Here is a 24,285-nt window from a genome sequence, read left to right on the forward strand (position 1 = left end):
AAACTTGCTGTGTATCAACAAAGTAGGGGTCATCACGGCACCTTTCACAGGCTTTGGGTTTCTACATCTAGTAATATACTTTTAATAAAACTTGCAAAGGGAACCTTTTTTAGTTACAGTTTGATTTCTGCATGTATTCTGGAAATGTTATGTTAAGTACATTCATTGGGTTAAAGGGATGCACACCTCATCTATAAAATAGAAATGATAACAGTGCTTCTACTCCTTAGAGATATGAAGGTAACAAAGTATATGTACTATAGTACATAATAGAGACTCAGTAAATAATGGTTTTTACTTTTTGCTTACAGAAATATTTCCCAACATGTAATCTTTATATATAAATTAAGTCCCAGAAATTTTTCTTTTAAAGAAGATCATGTAACCCATGATACTATATATAGAAAACCCTAGTGACTCTACCAAAAAAACTACTAGAATTAATAAATGAATTCAGTAAAGTTGCAAGGATACAAATATACACCAATCTGTTGCATTTCTGTACACTAATATGAAGTAGCAGGAAGAAATTAAAAAAACAATCCCACTGGGGCACTTGAGTGGCTCAGTGGGTTAAGCGTCTGACTTCGGCTCGGGTCATGATCTCACTGTTTGTGAGTTCGAGGCCTGCATCGGGCTCTGTGCTGACAGCTCAGAGCCTGGAGCCTGCTTCAGATTCTGATTGTGTGTCTATCTGTCTGTCTCTCTCTCTGTGCCCCTCCCCTGCTCATGCTCTATCTCTCTCTCAAAAATAATAAATAAGCCTTTAAAAGAAAAAGGAAAGGAAACAATCCCACTTTCAATAGCACAAAAAAGAATAAAATACCTAGGAATAAACTTAACCAAAGAGGTGAAAGACCTATTATCTGAAAGTTTTCAAAACCATGATGAAAGAAATTGAAGATGACACAAATGGAAAGAATTTCATGCTAATGGGTTAAAAGAACAAATATCATTAAACTGTCCATACTACCCAAAGCAATCTATACATTTAATGCAATCCCTATCAAAATACCAATAGTATTTTCCGCAAAACTAGAACAAATTGTCCTAAAATTTGTATGGAACCACAAAGACTCTGAACAGCAAAACAATCTTGAAAAAGAACAAAATTGGAAGTATCATAATCCAAGATTTGAAGATACATTACAAAGCTGTAGTTATCAAAACTATATGGTACTGACACAAAAATAGATACATAGATCAGTGGAGAACAGCATGCCCAGAAATAAATCCACGATTAGATGGTCAATTAATATACAACAAAGGAGGAAAACATATACAATGGGAAAAAGCCTCTTCAACAAATGGTGCTGGAAAATTGAACAGCTGCATGCAAAAGAATGAAACCAGATCACTTTCTTACACCACACATAAAATAAACTTGAAATGGATTAAGGATCTGTATATGAGACATGAAACCATAAAAATCCTAGAAGAGAGCACAGGCAATAATTTATCTGACATTAGCAACAACAACACTTTTCTAGATATGGCTCCTGAGGCAAGGGCAACACAAGAAAAAATAAACTGTTGCAACTACATCAAAATAAAAGGCTTCTGCGCAGCAAAGGAAACAACCAACAAAACTAAAATACAACCTACTGAATAGGAAAATATATTTACAAATGTCGCATCCAGTAAGGGGTTAGTATCCAAATTATATAAAGAATATACTATTATACTACTCAACACCCAAAAAAAATCCGATTTAAAAATTGGCAGAAGACTTAAACAGACATTTCTCCAAAGCAGACATACAGATGGGCAACAGACACACGGAAAGATGCTCAACATCACTCATCATTAGGGAAATACAAATCAAAACTACGAGAGGTCACTTCACACCTTTCAGAATGACTACTATCAAAAACACAAGAAATAACAAGTGTTGAAAAGGATGTGGAGAAAAAGGAACCTCGTGCATTATTGGTGGGAATATAAACTGATGCAGCCACTGTGAAAGTGGCTCAAAGTTCCTCAAAAAATTAAAAATCGAACTACCATAGGATCCAATAATATCACTGGATTATCTAAAGAAATTTATCCCCAAAAATTAAAACACTAATTTGAAAGGATGTATGTACCCCTATGTTCATTACAGTATTAGTTACTATAGCCAAGGTATGAAAGCAGCTCAAGTATCCATCAATGGATGAATGGATAGAGATAGTGATAGGTGTATGTATATGTATACATATAGTGTGTATATATATATATATATGTATATATATACACACACACACAATATATATATAATATATACATATCACATGGAATATTACTTAGCCATAAAAAATGAAATCTTGCTATTTGCAACAACATGAATGGACCTATAGAGCATAATAAGTGAAATAAGTCAGAGAAAGACAAACACCATATGATTCACTCACATGTGGAATTTAAGAAACAAAACAAATGAGAAAAGGAAAGAAAAAGTAACAAACCAAAAAATAGACTCTTGGGGCACCCGGGTGGCTCACTCAGCTGAGCCACTGACTCTTGAGTTTGGCTCAGGTCATGATTTCACAGTTCATGCTGTGACGCACAGCACTCCACTGTGCTGACTCAGCAGAGACTGCTTGGAATTCTTCATCTCCCCCTCTCTCTGCCCCTCCCCAGTTCACATTCTTTCTCAAATAAAACATTTAAGACAAAAACAAACAAAAAAACTCTTACTATGGTTACCAGAGGGGAGGTGGTTGTGGAGACAGGTGAAATACATGAAGGAGACTAAGAGTATGCTTATCTTTAACCATTCATCAGTCAATGGATATGTGGCCTCTTTCCATAGTTTGGCTATTATTGATAATGCTGCTATACATATCAGGGTGCATATGCCCCCTTTGAATCAGTAGTTTTGTATCCTTTGGGTAAATACCTAGTAGTGCAATTGATGGGTCATAGGGTAGTTCTATTTTGAACTTTTTGAGGAACCTCCATACTGTTTTCCAGAGTGGCTGCACCAGTTTACATTCCCACCAACAGTATAGGAGTGTTCCTCTTTCTCTACCTCCTCACCAACATCTGTTGCTTCCGGTGTTGTTAATTGTAACCATTCTGACAGGTGTGAGATGAGGCGTGTATATATACACAATGGAATATTGCTCCACCAAAAAGAATGAAATCTTGCCATTTGCAATGACGTGAATGGAGCTAGAGTGTATTATGCTAAGCAAAATAAGTCAGAGAAAGACAAATACCATATGATTTCACTCATATGTGGAATTTAAGAAACACAACAGTAGAACATAGGGAAAGGAGGGGGGGAAGGGGAAGCAAACCATAAAGAGACTCTCAACTATAGAGAACGGACTGAGGGTTGATGGAGGGAGGTGAGGGATGGGCTAAATAGGTGATGGATATAAAGGAGTCCACTTGTGATGAGCACTGGTTGTTATATGCAAGTGATGCATCACTAAATTCTATACCTAAAACCAATTTTACCATATACATTAACTAGAATTTAAATAAAAACTTGAAATAAAAAAGAATACACTGATCTTAATGAGCACTCAGTACTATATGAAATTATTAAATCACTATATTGTATACCTGAAAGTAAAATGACACTATATGTTAACTACAATTTGAAATTCAAGTTGAAATAAATAAAACCAAGTTTGGCTGAGATCCGGGGGTGGGTGGGGGGAGGTCATTTTTAACCTTATGACCTTGGTAAATAAATCTAGTACATCCCAAATTTATTTGACCACAGACCTGCTCTTCTCCCATCTAATGTGTTTTACTTTCTTGGGGAGTGCTATAATTAGTAGGCTGTAGCAGTTATGGACCTATTGCCATACATTCTCAAAATTATTTTAAAGACACAAAGGAGCATGAGCCCAATGTTGACCACTGATATTCATGGAGTTCTAAACTCTACTATTTATATATACTATTTGTTGCTGTGTACAGTTCTGTATCACAGCCTCTATGACTTAAAGCATTTAAATGACCATGTAGTATTTACTATATATTTTCATAACATAAAGTTATATTTGTGACTATATATATGAGAATAAGGCTGACAAGTATATACCACCTTCTCAGTTGGTAGATGTTTCTCAATTTTAAAAGTATTTTATTTTTCACAATTTCAAAGTCCTATTCTGTTCCTTAGAATTCGTTAATTCACAGGGCTCCTGGGTGGCTCAGTCAGTCAAGTATCTGAGTCTTGATTTCAGCTCAGGCATGATCTTTCAGTTTTATGAGTTTGATCCCCATGTCTGGCTCTGAGCTGCCAGTGTGGAGTCTGCTTGGGATTCTCTCTTCCTGCCCCCTCTCACTCTGCCCCTCTCCTGTTCACACGGGGTCTCAGTCGGTCTCTCTTTCTCTCTCAAAAAAAAAAAAAAAAAAAAAAAGGTTAATTCACTAATCCACTTGGATACGAAGCTGGGTTATCACTGGATTATTACCCCTTGTTGCTGGTGGAAAGCATCAGGATTCTTGACTGATTATCCTGTTAGTTTCTTGTATAGAGCAAGAGTAAAAAGTCATTGAAAATGCTGCAACCTATGCTATAAAATCTAATAAATAGTCCAATAAAATCAGTCTCTGCCGCCCACCAAGATTTCCATTGGATGAGAACTCCTTAGTTACAATGTATTATAGTTTGATTTTTAATGGAGTTGCCTACTTGCCTCTATAAATCTGTAGGATAAAATCTGCTTTAGAAAATAAAGGTGTCTATGATACAGTCAGTCTGAATCAACAGGATTAAAATTAGAAAACAAAGCCAATGTGGACAGAGGAAGGAGCACCAAGTTAGGTGTCAGTTTCTGGTAATTATATGGCTGCTAATTGTGTGGTCCTATGCAAGTTGCTTAATCTTTCTGCCTGTTTTTCCTACAGGAGATGATGAAATGGGACTAAATTGATCACATCAAGTCACAAGTCTCAATTTAAAAGATTGAAATTATACTAAATATCTTTTCCTATCACAACAGAAGGAAACTAAAAAATAATAGAAGGAAAACTGGAAACTTCACAATAATGTGTAAATTAAATAGCACACTCCTGAACAATCGTTAGGTCAAAGGGGAACCTAAAAAGAAAATTAGAAAATACATTGAGACAAATTAAAACAAAACTACAACATATCAAAACTTACAGTAAAAGGGAAATTCACAGCAATAAGTGCACATATTAAAAAAGAAGGAAGATTTCAAACAACCCAACTTTATACCTCAAGGAGCTAGAAAAAAAGAAAAAAAAAAACAAGCCAAAAGGTAAGAGAAGGAAGGAAATTACAAGGAGCACAAGAAACAAAATAGAATATTCTAAAAATAGAAAAAAAATTGACAAACTAAGAGGTTTTTTTTTTTTTTTTTGGAAAAGACAAACAAAATTGACAAATCCTTAGCTAAACTAAGAAAGAAGAGAACAAATGCAAGTAAAACTAGAATGAAAAGATATCACAACTGAGGACATAGGAATAAAAAGAATGATTGACTACTATGAACAACTTCCACCAACAAATTGAAATGGATAAATTCCTAGAAACATAGGACCTACTAAAACTAAGTCATGAGGAAATATAAAGCTTAAACAGACTCATAACTACTATGGGGACTGGATCTGTAATCAAAAACTTCCCAACAAAGAAGAGCCCAGAACTAGATGGCTTCACTGGTAAATTCTACCAAACATCTAAAAGAAGAATTAAGGTTAATCCTTCTCAAACTCTTCCCAAAAGCTGGTAAGGAGGGAATCCTTCCAAATTCATTTTATGAGACAAGCATTACTTTGATTCCAAAGCTAGACAAAGCAAACTACAGGCCAATATCTCTGATGAACATAAACACAAAAATCCTCAACAAAATAGTAGTAAACTGAATTCAATAGCACATTGGAAGGATTATACACTATGACCAAGTGAGATTTATCCTTGGGATGCTAGGATAATTCAATATACAAAAACTAAAGTTATATATTACATCCTAAGATTAAAGGATAAAAATTACAATTGCCTCAATAGATGCAGAAAAAACATTTGCTCAGATTCATCATCAATTCATGATTACAATTCTCAACAAACTGGGAATAGAAGGAAAATATCCCAACAAAATTAAAGCTATATATTAAAAGCATGTAGATAACATACTGATGAAAAATTGAAAATTTTTTCTCTAAAATCAGGAATAAGGCAAGGATGCTCACTCTTACCACTTCTGCTTAACACAGTACTAGAAGTGATAGCTAGAGCAATTAGACAAGAAAAAGACATAATGCAAATTGGAAAGGAAGTAAAATGATCTGTTGGCAGATGACATTTTATATACAGAAAACCACAAGAATCCATTAAAAAACTATTATAACTAATGAAACTAATAAGTGCATTCAGTAAAGTTGTAGGATACCAAGTCAACATACAAAAATCACTTGTGTTTTGGGAGTTCCTGTTCAAGAGCAATGTAGGAAGACTCTGAACTCCTCTCCTCCATGGAACACACCAAATTACACCTATTAATAGAACAATTCCTCCTGAATAACTGAACTCTGACCGAACAGCTTCTGAACAACCAAAGATAGAACAGCAAGAGAATGGCAAGAGAGACAGAGACACAGTAACAAAGGGAACCCCCACCACTGTCAATGGCAGTGGTGAGTGATAGTACTGAGGGACTAGGAACAGATCCCTCTGTCCTTAGGCACAGAAAGAAAGCCATAGCTTAAAGGAGCAACTAGTACATAAAGGAAGCAACACTAGAGCTGTGCCAAGTGGCAGAGGAGCTGCAGGAATGCTCTCCAGGTCAGAGGAACTAGAGAATGACACAGTTTATGTTCCCCCCGCCCCCCCCCCACCACCATAAAAGTCCAGACCAGAACAGGGTCTACACACCACAATGGGCATGTTGTCTGATTGTCTCAGTAAGCTCATGACCTCAGCAAGCCTAGGGTATCAAGTCCACACCAACCCCTCACTCTGGGATATAGAAAAATAGGTCGGGGTTTAAAAGGGCCAAGCAGCAGTGGGAACACTCTCCCCTCTCCCCCTTAAAAGCTCAGACCTGAGCAGGGTCTGGCTCACAGAACGCTTGCAGCCTCAGTGAACCCAGGGTCCGTAAGTCCACAAGCCCATGGCAGCTGTCCTGTGGTGCTGAGGCACAGAAAACAAGCCATAGGTTCCACCTAATCTATAGAAATAAACACAGAAAGTTAAGCAAAATAGGGAGACAGAGGAATATACTCCAAAAGAAACAAGACAAAACCTCAAAAGAACTAACAGATAAGCAATACACCTGATAAAGAATTTAAAATAATGATCATAAAGATACTCACTAGACTTGAGAGAAAAGACGTGAGAACTGAGGCTTTCAATAAAGAGAAAATATTAAAAAGAACCAGGGTTGAAGAATACAGTAACTGAAAATAAAAAACACACTAAAGGGAAACAACAGTAGATTAGCAGAGGCAGGAGTACTCAGTGATCTGGAAGACAAGATATTGGAAAACACACAAGCTGAACAGCAAAAAGAAAATAATTTTTTTAATGAAGATAAATTAAGAGATCTCTTAGAAAACATCAAGTCCAGCACTGCTTGGGGTCCCAGAAGAAGAAGAGAGAAATGTGTAGAAAACTTATTTGAAGAAATAATAACTGAAAACTTCTCTAACCTAAGAAAGGAAATAGATATCCCAAATCCAAGAAGCAGAGTTCAAGACAAGATGACCCCAAGCAGGCACAGAATAATTAAAACATCAAAAGGTTAAAGACTCTTTAAAGCAACAAGGAAGAAAGTGACCTACCAGGGAAAACCTATAAGGCTATCAGCTTATTTTTCAGCAGAAACTTGGCCAGCAAGAAGCAAGTTGCATAATATAGTCAAAGTGCTGAAAGGGAAAAACCTGCAACCAAGAATACTCTACCAGCAAGGTTTCATTCATATTTGAAAGAGAGATAGTTCCCCAGACAAACAAAAGATAAAGGGCTTTATCACCACTAACCCAGCCTTACAAGAAATGTTAAAGGGACTTCTTTAAAGTAGAAAAGAAAGCCATAATTAGACATAAGAAAACTATGAACAAAAAGATGTAAAATATGAACACAAATACATCAACTTTGGAGAAGAGAGTAAAAAAGGGGTAAGGAAAAGTAAATTTTTTATTTTCCTGGTTTGTTTTTGTTGTGGTTATTAAAATGTGTATGAACCTAAAGGACCAATAAATACAAACTGCTATTTACTTAGGATGTTATTTATGAACTTCATGGTAAACACAAACCCAAAACCTATGGTAGCCACACAAAAAATAAAGAGAAATAAATCCAAACAAAACACTAAAAATACTCAACACAAAGCAAAGGCAAGAGAACAAAGAGAAAAAAAAACAGAAAACAAATTTTTAAAAACAGCAATAAGTACAATACCTATCAATAATTATTTTGAATGTAAATGAACTAAATGCTGCAATCAAAAGACAGTAGCAGAATGGAGTTTTTAAAAAGACCCATCTTTATGCTGCCTGCAAGAGACTCATCTTATACCTAAAGATACCTGGAGATTGAAAGTTAGAGAGGATGGAGAAGCATCTAACATGCTAATGGAGGTCAAAATAAAGCTGGAGTACCAATGCTTATATTGGACAAACTACGCTTTAAAACAAAGACTGTAACAAGAAACAAAGAAGGACACTATATAATAATAAAGGGAACAATCCAGCAAGAAGATACAACTATAATAATTTATGCATCCAACATGAAAGCACCCAAACACCTAAAAGTTAATAATAAACATAAAGAAACTAATCAATAATAATATAATAGTAGGGGAATTTAACACCCCATTTACATCAATGGAAAGATCATCTAAACAGAAAAATCAACTAGGAAACAATGGCTTTGAATGACACACTAGACCAGATGGATGTATTAACAGATTTTTCTGAACATTCCATCCTAAAAAAGCAGAATACACATTCTATTCAAGTGTACATGAACATTCTCCAAAATAGATGACATATTATGTCACAAAACAGGCCTTACAAAAACAAACAAACAAAAAAAAGATTGACGTTATACCATGCACCTCTCTATCAGGTTATAAAACTAGAAAAAAAAATCTGAAAAGAACATAGATACACAGAGGTTAAACAACTTGCTAGTAAACAATGAATGGGTCAACCAGGATATAGAAGCAGAAATAAAAAATTACATGAAAACAATTGGAAATGAAAAAAACAGTCCAAATCCTTTGGGATGATGCAGAAGTGGTCCTATGAGGGAAGTTTATAGCAATACAGGCCTACATTAAGAAGAAAAATCTCAAACAATCTGACCTTAAACCTAAAGGAGCTAGAAAAAGAACAAACAAAACCCCAAACCAGCAGAAGGAAGGGAATAATAAAGATTACAGCAGAAATAAGTTATATAGAAACAATACAACAATGAAACCAGGAACTGGTTCTTTGAAAAAATTGACAAACCTCCAGTCAGACATATCAAAAAGAGAAAGGACTCAAATAAATAAAAATCATAAATGAGAGAGGAGAATTAACAACCAACTTCACAGATACAAATAATGAGACTTATGAAAAACTATATGCCAACAAATTGGACAACCTAGAAGAAATAGATAAATTCCTCAAAACATATAACCTACCAAAACTGAAACAGAAAGAAATAAAAAACTTGAACAGACTGATAACCAGCAAAGAAATTGAATCAGCAATCATAAACTCCCAAAAACAAAAGTCTAGGACCAGATGGCTTCATAGGCAAATTCTACCAAACATTTAAAGAAAAGTGAATATCCATTCTTCTCAAACTATCCCAAAAAAATAGAAAAGGAAAACTTCATTCTATGAATCCTTCAAATTCACTCTATGAGGCCAGCATTATTGCCCTCATACCAAAACCAGATAAAGACACCACAAAAAGAATAGTTTCAGGCCAATATCTCTGATGGACATAGATGCAAAATTTCTTAACAAAATACTAGCAAAACAAATCTAACAATAAAGAAATCATTCATCAAGATCAAGTGGGATTTATTCCTGGGCTGCAAGGGTGGTTCAATATTTGCAAGTCAATGTGATATAACACATTAATAAAAAAAAAGAATAAGAACCATATGATCATTTCAATAGATGCAGAAAAAACATTTGACAATGTAAAAAATCCATTCATGATTTAAAAAGCCCTCAACAATAGGTTTAGAGTGAGCATATCTCAATATAATAAATACCATATGTGAAAAACCCATAGCTAATATCTTGAGTGGGGAAGAACAGAGCTTTTCCCCTCAGGTCAGGAATAAGATAGGGTTGTCTACTCTCACCACTTTTATTCAATATAGTACTGGAAGTCCTAGCCACAGCAATCAGACAACAAAAAGAAAACAAAAAGGTATCCTTGGGGTGCCTGGGTGACTCATTTGGTTAAGCACCTGACTCTTGATTTCAGCTCAGGACATGATCTCATGAACCAGGAGACGGAGCCCTGTATCAGACTCTGCACTGACACAGCACAGTCTGCTTAGGATTCTCTCTCCCCCCTCTCTTCTCTTCTCTCTCTCCCTCTCTCTCACAAAAATAAACATTAAAAAAAGAGGCAAAAGGCATCCAAATCAGCAAGAAGTAAAACTTTCACTATTTGCAGATGGCATAATACTCTATATAGGTACCTTGAAAGATTCCACCAAAAACCTGCTAGAATTGATACACGAATTCAGTAGAGTCACAGGATACAAAACCCATGTACAGAAATCTGTTACATTTCTATACACCAATAAGAGAAGGAATCCATTTACAACAATCCATTTACAATTGCACCAAACCATAAGATACCTAGGAATAAACCTAACCAAAGAGACGAAAGATCTGTACTCTGAAAACTATGAAAACTATAAAACACCGATGAAAGAAATTGAAGACAACACAAAGAAATGGAAAGACATTCCATCCTCATGGGTTGGAAGAATACTGTTAAAATGTCTATATTACCTAGAGCAAACTACACATTTAATGCAATCCCTATCAAAATACCAACAGCATTTTTCACAGAGCTAGAGCAATCGTATGATTGGTATGGAACCACAAGATTCTGAGTATCCAAAGTAATCTTAAAGAAAAGAAAAGCAAAAAGCAATCACAATTGCAGACTTTAAGTTGTATCACAAAGCTGTAGTGATCAAAACAGTATGGTATTAGCACAAAAATAGACACACAGATGAATGGAACAGAATAGAAAGCCCAGAGATGAACCCACTATTATATGGTCATTAATCTTTGACAAAGAAGGAAAGAATATTCAATGGGAAACAGATGGTCTCTTCAACAATTGGTGTTGTTGGTGTTAGGAAAACTGGATAGCAACATGCAAAATAATGAAAGTAGACCACTTCCTTACACCACACACAAAATAAATTCCAAATGCATTAAAGACCTTAATAGGAGACCTGAAGATCAAAAAGGCCTTGAAGAGAGCTCAGGCAGTAATTTCTCTGACATCAGAAGTAATAACTTTTTTCTAGATAGGTCCTCAGAGGCAAGGGAAACAAAAGCAAAAATACATTGATGCGACTACATCAAAATAAAAAAAACTTCTGCACAATGAAGAAAACAATCAACAAAACTGAAAGGCAACCAACAAAACGGGTGAAGATATCTGCAAATGACATTATGTGATAAAGGGTTTGTATCTAAAATATATCGAGAACTTATAAAACTCAACACTCAAAAACTGATCAAATTAAAAATTGGGAAGGTGGGGCGCCTGGGTGGCGCAGTCGGTTAAGCGTCCGACTTCAGCCAGGTCACGATCTCACGGTCCGTGAGTTCAAGCCCCACGTCGGGCTCTGGGCTGATGGCTCAGAGCCTGGAGCCTGTTTCCGATTCTGTGTCTCCCTCTCTCTCTGCCCCTCCCCCGTTCATGCTCTGTCTCTCTCTGTCTCAAAAATAAATAAACGTAAAAAAAAAATTAAAAAAAAAAATTGGGAAGAAATGAATAGACATTTCTCCAAAGATGATATCTAGGTGGCCAACCATCACATGAAAAGATGCTCATCATCACTCACCATCAGGGAAATATAAATCAAAATTACATGAAGATATCACTTCACACCTGTTAGAATGGTTAAAATCAACAACAGAAAAAACCATCAGGTGTTGGGGAGAATGTGGAGAAAAAGGAACGCTTGTGCACTAAATGATAGGAATAGAAACTTTTGTAGCCACTATGGAGAACACTAGGGATGGAGTTTCCTCATAAAGTTAAATATAGAACCATGGTATGATCTAGCAATTGCACTACTAGGTATTTACCACCCCCCAATACAAAAATACAAAATCAAAGGGATATACATACTCTTATGTTCACTGCAGCATTAGCAACAATAGCCAAAATATGGAAACAGCCCAAGTGTCCATCGACTGATGAATGGCTAAAGAAGCTGTGGGGTGTGTGTGTGTGTGTGGGTGTGTGTGTGTGTGTGTGTGAATGAAATCTTGCCATTTGCAATGACATGGATGGAGCTAGAAAATATTATGCTAAGCAGAATAAGTCAGTTAGAGAAAGATAAATACCATATAATTTTGCTCACACAGAATTTAAGAAACAAATGAGCAAAGGGAAAAAAGAGAGGCAAACCAAGAAACAGACTCTTAACTATAGAACTGATGGTACCAAAGTAGAGGTAGGGGGATGGGTGAAATAGGTGATGGGGATGAAGGAGTGCACTTGTGATGAGCACCACGTGTTATATGGAATTACTGAATCACTATTTGTACATCTGAAACTAATGACACTGTAGGTTATCTAAAATTAAAATAAAAACTTTAAAAAATTAAATTAAAATAAATTTTAAAAAGCCTTTACTCCCCCCCCCCCAAATTCAGTCATGTTTTTATATGCTAAAAATGAACTATCTGGGAAGGAAATTAGAAAAACAATCCCATTCATAATAGTAGCAAAAGAATAAAATACTTAGGAATAAACTAAGGAGCCAAAGTTTTTTTAAAGTTTATTTATTTTGAGAGAGAGTGAGCAAGTGAGCATGGGTGGGGGGAGAGGCAGAGAGAGAGAGAGAGAGAATCCCAACCAGACTTCTCACTGTCAGTGCAGAGCTGGACACAGGGCTCAGTATCCTGGTTTGTGAGATCAGGACCTGAGCTTAAAATCAAGAGTTGGATGCTTAACCAACTGAGCCACCCAGGAGCGCTTAAAAGATTTTTATACTGAAAATTAAAAACATTCATGAAAGAAATTAAACAAGACACAAATGGAAAGACAACTTATGTTCATGGATTAGAAGACTAATCAAAGCAATCTACAGATTCAACACAATCCCTATCAAAATTCCAAAAACTTTTTTTACAGAAATAGAAAAGGCAAAAAAAAAGAAAAAGAAAAAAATAAAAGGCAATTCTACAGTTCATAAGGAACCACAGATGACTATGAATAGCCAATTCTAAGAAGAAAACTGGAAGCAGAACACTTTAAGATTTCAAACTATATTACAGAGTTTTAATAATTAAAATAGTATGGTACTTGCATAAAAAGACATATAAACCAATGGAACATAAGAGAGCCCAGAAATAAATCCATATATACATGATCAAGGTATTTCAGCAAGGGTTTAAGAAAACACAATAGGGAAAAGATAGTCTTTTCAACTACTTGGTGTTGGGAAAACTGGACCATTCTACATGTAAAAGAGTGAAGTTGGACCTGTAACTTACTCTATACACACAAAAATCAACTCAAACTGGTTAAAGACTTAAATGAAAGACCTGAAACTGTAAAGATTTTCAGAAGCAACCATAGGGAATAAACTTCATGATATTGGTTTTGATAATGATTTTATAGATATGACCCCCAAAGCACAGGCAACAAATAGACAAGTGGAACTCAAATTGAAAAGCTTCTGCACAGCAAAGGAAATGATGGAATGAAGAAGAAACCTATAGAATGAGAGAATATTTGCAAACCATATATTTGATCATACAACTCCATGAGAAAAAAACTAATAACCTAATTTTAAAATGGGTTGAAGACTTGAGGAGCTTGAACAGACATTTCTCCAAAGATGACATACACATGGCCAATAGGTATATGAAAAAATGTTCATCACTAATCAAAAAAATGCTAACCAAAACCACAATCAGGGGCACCTGAGTGGCTCAGTTGGCTAAGCATGCCACACTTCATTTTGGCTCAGGTGATGATCTCATGGTTTATGGGATTGAGCCCACTTTGGGCTCTGTGCTGAAAGTGAGTGAAGCCTGCCTGGGATTCTCTCTCCTCTCTCCCTGCCCCTTATCCATGCACGTGCACTCTCACTCTCAAACATTAAAAAACCAAACAAAAAAAAATCCCCACAATCATCAGGGAAATACAAATCAAAACCACAATGAGATATCACTTCACACTTGCCAGAATGGCTAAAATCAACAACACAAGAAACAGGTGTTGGCAAGGATGTGGAGAAAGAGGAACCCTCTTCCACTGTTGGTGGGAATGCAAACTGGTTCAGCTACTGTGGAAAACAGTATGGAGGTTCCTCAAAAAGTTAAAAATAGAACTATCCTATGACCCAGTAATTCCACTACTAGGTATTTACCCTCAAAATACAAAAATACTAATTCAAAGGGGGATACAAAGGGATTCATTCAAAGGGATGCAAAGGGATTCATTCAAAGGGATACATTCACCCTGATGTCTATAGCAGCATTATCTATAACAGCCAAATTATGGAAATAAGAACAGCCCAAGTGTCCACTGACTGATAAATGTATAAAGAAGATGTGGTATATATGTGATGGAATATTACTCAGCCATAAAAAAGAATGAAATCTTGCTGTTTGCAATGACATGGATGGAGCTAGAGAGTATTGTGCTAAGTGAAATTAGTCAGAGAAAGACAAATCCCATATGACTTCGCTCATATGGAATTTAACAAACAAAACAAACAAAGGGGGAAAAGAGAGAGGGAGGCAAACCAAGAAACAGACTCTTAACTATAGAGAACAAACAGATGGTTGCCAGAAGGGAGGTGGGTGGGGAGATGGGTGAAACAGGTGATGGGGATTAAGGAGTGCACTTGTTGTGATGACCACCAGCTGTTGTATGGAAGCGCTGAATCACCATATTGTACACCTGAAACTAATATTATACCGCATGTTAACTAGAATTTGCAAACTTAAAAACACAGTGAGATGATATGTCACACCTGTCAGAATGACTATTATCAAAACAAAACAAAAACAAACAAAAAAAACAGGTGTCAGCAAGGATGTAGAGAAATGAGAACCTTTGCACACTGTTGGTGGGAATGCAAAATGGCACAGATGGAAAACAGAAAGTTCCTCAAAAAATTAAAAATAGAACTACTATGTGACCCAGCAATCCCTCTTCTAGGTTTACATCCCAAAGAAGTGAAATCAGAATCTTGAATGGATATTAGCACTCCCATTTATTGCAGCACTATTCTCAATAGCTAAGATGTGGAAACAACCCAAATGTCCCCTGACAGATGAATAGATAATGTGGCATATGTATACAAAATAATATTTAGCCTTAAAACAGAAGGAAATGCTATAATATGTGACAACATGGACGGACCTTGAGGACATTGTGCTGTGAAATAAGCTTGATCCAGAAAGACAAACACTACGTGATTCCACTTATATGAAGTATCAAAACTAGTCAAATTTATAAAATCAAAGATTGGAATGGTGGTTACTAAGGGATAAGGAGGGAGGCAGATATGGGGGGGGGGGGTTATTAACCAACAGGCATGATATTTTTGTTAAATATGATGAATAGATGAATAAGCTCTACCACCTTTTAACACCTACACAAAAAGAGACTCTAAACAGATTAAAGACCTGACATCATAAAAATCTTAGAACACAGGAAATAATTGCTCTGACATCAGCCGTAAAGACATTTTTCTTCTACGTAAGTCTCCTAAGGCAAAGGAAACAAGCAAAAAGCAAACTATTGGCACTACAAAGCTTTTGCACAGTGAACGAAACCATCAACAAAACAAAAAGACAACCTACAGAATAGGAGAGGATATTTGCAAATGATATATCTGATAAGGGGTTAATATCTAAAATATGTAAGGAACTATACAACACCACCAAAATAAAAAACAAAAGCAAAAACATCCAATGAAAAAATGGGCAGAGGAAGTGAGCATTTTTCCAAATAAGACCCACAGATGGCCAACAGACACTTCATGATGTTCAACATCACTCATCATCAGGGAAATGCAAATCAAAACCACAAGGAGATATCACCTCACATCTATTAGAATGGGGGGAAAAAAAAGAAATAACCAGTGTTGGCAAGGATGTGGGGGGTGGGGGGGAAGGTACCCTTTGGCATTGTTGGTGAGAATATAAGTTGGTATAACCACTGTGGAAAACAATATATGGAGGTCCCTCAAAAAATTGAATAGAATATCATATGATCCAATTCCACTACTGCATATTAACCCAAAGGAAAAAAAAAACACTAATTCAAAAATTTATACGCACCCTTATGTTTGTTTACTGCAGCATTATTCATGATAGCCAACCCAAATGTCCATCAATATATGAGTGGATAAGATGTGGTACACATACATGCATACACATACACACAGGGGTCGGGGTGGTGGGTAGATAATATGTAGCCATTTAAAAGGTGAGGTGAGATTATGCCATTTGAGGCACCATGGAAGGACCTAGAGGGTATTACGCTAAGTGAAATAAGTCAGACTGAGAAAGACAAATACCATGTGATTTCACCCATAAGTGGAATCTAAACAAAATCAACAAAAAGTTAGAATCAGACCTATAAATACAGAGAACAAACTGATGGTTGCCAGCGGGCAAAGGGATAGAGATTTGGGCAAAATGGGTAAAGAGAGTGGGAGTTCCAGGCTTCCATGTATGGAATGAATAAATCATGGGAACAAAAGGCACAGCATAGGGAATACAGTCCGTGATACTGTAATAGCGATATGTGGGGACAGATGGTAGCTACACTTGCTGTGAGCATAGCCTGATGCATAAACTTGTTGAATCACTGTGTTGTACGCTTGACACTAACGTAACATTGTGGGTCAACCAGACTCAAGTAAAAAGCTCTAGAGGGCTATACAACATTTTAAGTATGGTCAACAATAATATATGCTTAAATTTGTTAAGAGGATAGATCTCACGTAAAGTGTTCTCATTACAATCAAAACTTTTAAAAAATTGGACTAGCCTGGGTGGCTCAGTCGGTTAAGCGGCCAACTTGACTCAGGTCATGATCTCGTGGTCCGTGAGTTCGAGCCCCGCGTCGGGCTCTGTGCTGACAGCTCAGAGCCTGGAGCTGGTTTCAGATTCTGTGTCTCCCTCTCTCTGACCCTCCCCTGTTCATGCTCTGTCTCTGTCTCAAAAATAAATAAAACATTAAAAAAAATTAAAAATTGGACTAAACCAATGGCTTTCAAAGTGTAGATAGTGTAGAACACTTTCAAAAAATCAGATGACTTCTCATTCAGATTCCTAATGCGTAAGTGGGTAAAAGCAATATTTTAGTGGCATAAGTTTAAAAAGCTTAAATGGGTAAAATTACTCAAATGAGAAAAAATGATAAAATCTAGGATTATGGAAAACAGTTATAGTCCTATCCGTCTTATCAACCTTTCTGCTTCATTGGGAAAAAAAAAAAAAAAAAAAAAAACCTGATTCATAGCTCAACTTCCATCTTAATACTCTTTAATCCAAACCAGAAGCTTGAAAGAGAATAGAAAATGTTCTCCAAGTTAAATCACTAACAATATCTAACAATGAGAGCCATTCTTATAAATGTGTCAGACAAAAATTGCCTAATAAATACAAAACCACTCGTAGCATTATGTCTTGCATAATATATAAGTGTAGGCAGGCACCAAGCGATAGACCTGAGCTACATTCTTGTTGCAAACCTGAATTTAAAAGGAAACAGCAACAATTGTACTCATGGAGAATGAAAGTTGTTGGTATCCTGTGTACATTATACTTACAGCATCAGCTTGATTTCCCAGGAGCTTGCATTTCACCAATGGCCTAACATGCCACATCCTACAAGGCAATTTGCAATCCATTAGTTTAGAGCTTCTGATAACCCAAACAGAATCAGATTCTGTCCATCAAACCCTTTCTTTTCCTCCGAAAGTGATGCATGAAGACAGTGAAGGAAAGCTTTCAACTTCAAAGAGACTGAACATAGTAGAAATATCATTTATGTTAAGTATGTTAATTGAAAACAAATTAAATATTTAACTATGTATGTATTACTATATATCTACATGCACTGGTGATATATATATAAATATAAATATATATATATATATATATAATTCATTCTTTACAATAAAATTTTAACCAACTTTAAGGTAGCTTAACTTGTATAACAGTTAAGTATCACGTGTAAATACTCTGGAACACTCAACCTTTGCTAAAGAAAGGTGTTCCTCATCCTAAGTAACTCTTCCAGTGGAAGCTCTCTTATCTGACCTCTACTTCGCCTTCTTACAGAATTCATCACTGTTCTCCATTCCTTCCATGGAACATGCTAATGGATTCTCCTAGCATCCTCATGCTCGTGGCTAGTGATTTGCTACCCTCTACTAACTTGGTCTTTCAAACCCTAGAAGACTGTCAAGACTGGTTTCTCTACCGTCTTCCGTGCCAAGACGAGACTCTCAGGCTCTGACTCTAGCTCCCCAATCTGCAAATGTCTCAGGGTAAAGGAACCTGGAAATCAATAGCTCACCTCTCTGTGATCCTATAAATCTAAGTATAGACCTGCCTAGTTGCGGGTGGGCATCAGCTGCCCTCTTATGCCTTTTAACAGAATTTTTAAATTGTATCTTACGTTTCATTTCACTTTATGGCCTTTCTAGTTATTCTCGGTGAGAGCATTAGTCTGTTGCAGGATCCTGCGTAGGGGCAAGAGTCCCAAGCCTGTATTTGAGGCCACCGAACAAGAGTGGGGTTCAGCCACGCAGCTTTTGTCTATCTAATTTCTATTGTAGGGCCCTAAAAAAATTCTCCTCTGCTCAAAAAGTTAACGTTCCTCAAGCTTTGACAACCACGTACCAAAATTGTTCTTTTTTTCCCCCTCTCCTTTTACTTTCAAATGATCTTTCTTCACAAAAACACGAACTCATGGCGTTTAATGGTTCTACTTTAAATGTGCCATACAGCAGTGATTTGTTAATTCAACTTTATTTTAATGAGGATTGAGACTCACTTGGAATTGACTAGAATTTATTCTGGGGGATGCATCCTCTCCCCGCGTCTTCTGAAGACGGTGTTGTACATGGAAATGGAGAGACGGTCCGGGCTCTGCTGCTCAGGCAGGACAGACGCTCAGTTTTGCTCTGAGGTTCGCTAGTCAGTAACTCTAGGCACTTGTGCATAAAGAGCCAGTGGCCCCAACTAATCCCAAGTACCTGACTTTATGGAAAATAGCTTATTATCCTTAGTGAACTTTCTTTGCAATTGGCCGTTTCCCAAGGCCAGACAATGCCCAGGGAAGCAGGAGAACAGCCTTCTCCAAATCAGAGCCCACATAGAATTGAGGACTCATAAAGGTGTCTGGCGGGCTTGCTCCTTGGCTAAAAATCAATTTTATCTTCGACCTTGAGGAAACCAGAGTGTAGGTCAGTGCCCATTAAGAAAAGTGTGCAGAAATGCTTATAGAAATAGTACCACCTTATTTTCTCTCTGCATCCCTCTCTCCCAGCCCTCTGTCTCCCGTTACCTATGAACCATCTGAAAAGAAGATCCCCCTGAGCTAACAAGTTCCTTTAAAGATAATTGTACTCTCTCCGTACATTGCCCCTCCATTTGAAAAGCAAACCTCTTGTCACCCCACTGCAGAGCATCTAGATGTTACAAACCGTGCCACTATTTTAATGTTCATGCTCTTGAAAAATACTTGGCATTCCTCAGGGAAAAAGATGTGTATACTTAATGTTGCTACTATTCTAATTCCAAAGTTAAGAGTTGCTCTTTCTCTTAGCGGTCCTCAGCCCCCCCCCCCCCCCCCCCAGAGCTCTTGGGGCTGCATGCCCTCCCTGTCAGCGCTACCGCTCATTTCAAAAGCAACAGCCAAAGCAGATGCGAGGGAGATGCTCTCCTGCTCATAAATTCTAGGAGCGAAAATAGCAACAGCTGTAGCAATTGCAGGATTTCAGCAGGTAATCAAGTAACTAAGTGCCAAAAGCGGATTGGACAATTCTACTGGGGCCTGGGACAGAGGGCAGCGAGAACTTGAACTTGGAGAGGAATCTTCCCTGCAATCAACGAAAATGTAAGCCCAGTGACTGCACCCTGCTACGCACAGATTTTCCTGATTTCAATACCAGTCCCTGAGCAGTAGGAATAACCTTTCTCATAACATTTGGCTTTCTTGGATATATTTACCTCTATTGCATACTGCCAAGGCTCACCTGTGTATTTTCATCACTGGTTTAATAACATTTTTCAAGACCCTTACGTACTTATGAAAGGATGGGTATGCCTGTTTAGGCTGAGGCTTATGGGTAGAATTTCTTCTGAAATGTTCTTCCCAAATCTAAAGGGCAGCGATTCTCATAGCAAAGGTTTTAGAAGGTACAAGAGGGTCAGTAATGAACCTCCAGGCTAAGAAGGCACTTTAAGACCAAAACGACACAAGCCGCTCCATAGTGTTTACAGTTTCGCCCAGGGTAACTTACTGACAAGAAAGAATCCAGCAGGCAAACAATCCAAAGACCGCACAACTACTCTCCACCCTGCCAGGGCCTTACCCCCAGCTTTTATAGAGGGAGGGGCACAGTGGTGAGGTCACAGCATAGTTATTTAAAGGGGCACCATCTGTGCTCCAGAGGCTCTCTACTAGTTATCTACAGTGGGCCCTTCTGTGCGCCACTTTAGGGAAGATCCGAACAAGCCTTCTCTCATTGTGATCAGGGCTTACATTAACCTCTTAGGGCCTGGAACACGTAGCTCCGAGGGAGGTCACTGCGCAGGCGTGAAGAAGATGGCGAGCCAACGATGGCGTCAGCGCCGTCAGCACCCTTACAAAGGGGGACCAGACTCTCTTGCTCATCTTTGGAAGTTAGAACAGCACTCAGGGTCCAGGGAGGCCTATGAGGCATGGAAAGGAGAAAGGATACTGTGCCTGTTCTCTTTTGTTATTAGACGTAATTATGAAAGACTTTCCCATTGAGAGGAGAGAACCAGGCTCTAAGTACTGGCTTAGTGGCTAAGAGCACAGACTCTGCCTGATTCAAATATAGGCTCTGTGACCTTGGACAAGTGTTCAGTGTGCGGGTTTCCGCATCTGTATAATAATGCTAGTAATACCCACCTCCAATGATCTTATGAGAATGAAATGATTCACTACATGCTAAGTGCCTAGAACAATACCTAGCACATGGTAAGCTCAGTAAATATTATCCCCTTATATGAATCATGTATCTCCTCAGTATTAAGCATGCGTCCAACTGTTGGAACTTTAGAAAATAGCTCTATAGAGTAAAAATATACCTTTGATATATTTTTTTAAATGTTCTTCTATTAGTTAGAAGTCTGTTGGTTACGAGTTCAACTTTAAACTAGCCTACGGGGACAGAAAAAAAAAATTTATTGGTTCTTGTGCATGCCTAGGAAGTTCAGTGATCCATCTTGCTTGGACCCAAGGTCTCTGTCTCTGTCTGTCTCTCTCTCCATCTCTTGGCTGAGCTCACATGATGTCTTCCACCACAAGCGCCTTCCTTATACCCTCCTGACCTAGCATCTCCAGTAGAAACAATCCCATTTGACACCCCAGCAGAAGAGACCCAGCAAGGACTGTGATTGGCTCAGCCTAGAACCGGTCACTTTAGGGTTAACCTAGCTTTCTGGGTTAGCAGGAACCTACATTGCACATTTTTCAGACAAAGATTCATTGTAAATATAGAAATATTAAACTATGTCTCTGATTTTCTGTAGTCAATAAACTAATTTATTGATTACCTTTCAATCTACAACTCTAAAACCTAAATTCTAAAAATTGGTTGTGAATTCCTAAAGAACTGTGTTGACAGAGATTTTGAGGTTGCATTCTTGCTCAGACAAAACAATACTGGCTAAGGGTATGGTTTGGGCAGTGATGGTACCTATGCCGGGTGATAACTGCCTATTTTATGAGGTTAAGAATCCTCACCCACAAAATGAGGACATTACAGATGGAGAGACTTTCAATTGGAGCCATGTGTCAGAGCTGAGCTTCCAAGTAATGCTAGAGTTAATTCAAACAGCCAATTAACACCAAGCATGGCAGGTTATGCACTTAAGTGAGCAGCTTTACAACACCACAAATGAGTGTTGACAGGCTGACTCATCTCTGTTAAGAAGGAAGAACATGCTGATTTATCTCTTTCAAAGCCCTCTGGGTCAACCTCTTGTAAACCCTACCTTGAGATGCTTTACCATGAAACAACAGATAAATAAGGACAAAAGGGGAACTTAAACTTTTCTTTTTCATGCTGGCATTCTTAGAGTTTAATACTTCAAATGACATAGTACATATAGTGTTTCACCAGTTGCTAGATATAGTAAGTACTCATCAATGGTAGCTGTTTTCATGATTATTTCCACAACTTTTCTCTGTATAAAGCATATGTTTTATCACCAAACAAAAGGTGAGAGACTTGTATAGCCAAATTCTTAAAGATTTTCTTGGAAGATGCCAGGCAAGATCTCCCTGTGTTAATCATGTTTTTTAATTTTTTATATTTTATGATGTTTGACATCTTGGGGACCACATGAACATGGGGAGAGACTGCCCTTCCAGAGCTGGGGTAGCAAACAACTTGCCTGTGAGCACACCTTTCACACACCAACCAACTAATCCAAAATCCATATTCCCATCTACCTCCTTTATCACAACTTCACACACCAAGCCCATATTTCCCCTGCCCCAAATCACCCCAGGGCCAAGTACTAGACAACTGGAGACCACTCTTATAGCCCAGAGCTTGCCTTTGCTCAAACTTGCCTACCCTGCCTCACCCAGTCCTTCCGCCAGGAACCACAATAGAGTCCCTGGGCCACACTTTTCTGGTCACTCTTTCTGCTTCCTGCCTTGCCCGGTGCTTCCCCTGGTGGCCCTGCATGGAGCTGCATGCCCCCTCCTCTTGGGCCTTGTAAGTAACAAACTCTTTCCAAGTCCATTGTCTCCATGTCTATCATCTCAGGAAACCTGATTAAAACAAATCCCAGGTACATATGAAGACATTCCCATAACCATAAACAATAAGGTTGAGGAATAATATGCAAAGAAAAAAAATACTCTCAAAATTGAAATGGAAGTAAAAATGTGGGAAGAGGAAGACCTTTGAATACAGTATGTTGAGATCATTTATTATTTGTTGTCTTTCTCTAGTTGTGTTTGGGAAAGGAGTTACCCAAATCCAAGCATACACTTGGAACTATGGAATTTATATAGGAATAAATATCTGCTTGCTTTAGGGTAGGGTACAGAGTTTAACAAAATTATGGACAGTATTAATATTAGCAGAAATAATCTCCAATATAATCTTTAGCAATGTAGCCATTAATTAAGTCTCATCGAAACATGTTCAAACTTGGACTAGCTTTTTTGTTTTGTTTTTTTGGTTTGGTTTTTTTTTTTTTTTTTTTGCATTTTCTTCTTTTATTTTCAAGAATCTTTTAAGTGATTTCTCTTGGTTTCATTGCCAAGTTTTATTATTTTATTTTATTTTATTTTATTTTATTTTATTTTATTTTATTTTTAAGTTTATTTATTTATTTTGAGAGACACAGAGAGAACACTGGCAGGGAAGGGGCAGAGAGAGAGATTATTCCCAAGCAGGCTCTGCCTTGTCAGTGCAGGGCCAATGCAGGCCTCAATCTCCCAAACCGTCAGATCATGACCTGAGCTGAAATCAAGAGTTGGAGGCTTAACTGACTGAGCCACCCAGGTGCCCCATTCACTACCAAATTTTAAAATACCAAGCCCTTGGGTTAGATATAACATGCCCATATGTAAAATTAATCATCAAAAGAAATGCTTATGGGTGCCTGGGTGGCTGAGTCGGTTCAGCATCAGACTCTTGGTTTTGGCCCAGGTCATGATCTCACAGTTTTGTGAGTTTGAGCCCCATATATGGCTCTGCACTAGCAGCATGGAGCCTGCTTGGGATTCTCTCTCCCTCTCCCTCTGCCCCTCTCCGGCTCACGCTGTCTCTCTCAAAATAAATAAATGAACTTAACATTAGGAAAAAAGAAATGCCTAATTAGAATGGCTTTTTGGAGTAAAGAACAAAG

General features: G+C 37.5%; 1 long non-coding RNA gene across 2 annotated transcripts; it reads right to left on the minus strand.

Moving 5' to 3' along the window:
- Positions 1-692: 692 nt before the first annotated feature.
- Positions 693-20,897, minus strand: LOC123583888. Of its 2 annotated transcripts, none has more exons than XR_006705024.1 (3): positions 20,688-20,897; positions 17,985-18,042; positions 693-708 (listed from the first exon to the last, which is right to left on the minus strand). It is a non-coding gene; the product is annotated as an uncharacterized LOC123583888 (long non-coding RNA). The 2 variants fall into 2 exon arrangements; XR_006705025.1 differs by lacking the exon at positions 693-708 and adding an exon at positions 17,332-17,369.
- Positions 20,898-24,285: the final 3,388 nt, after the last annotated feature.

This window comes from Leopardus geoffroyi, chromosome B3 (genome assembly GCF_018350155.1).
Source record: "Leopardus geoffroyi isolate Oge1 chromosome B3, O.geoffroyi_Oge1_pat1.0, whole genome shotgun sequence".
Classification (NCBI taxonomy): domain Eukaryota; kingdom Metazoa; phylum Chordata; class Mammalia; order Carnivora; family Felidae; genus Leopardus; species Leopardus geoffroyi.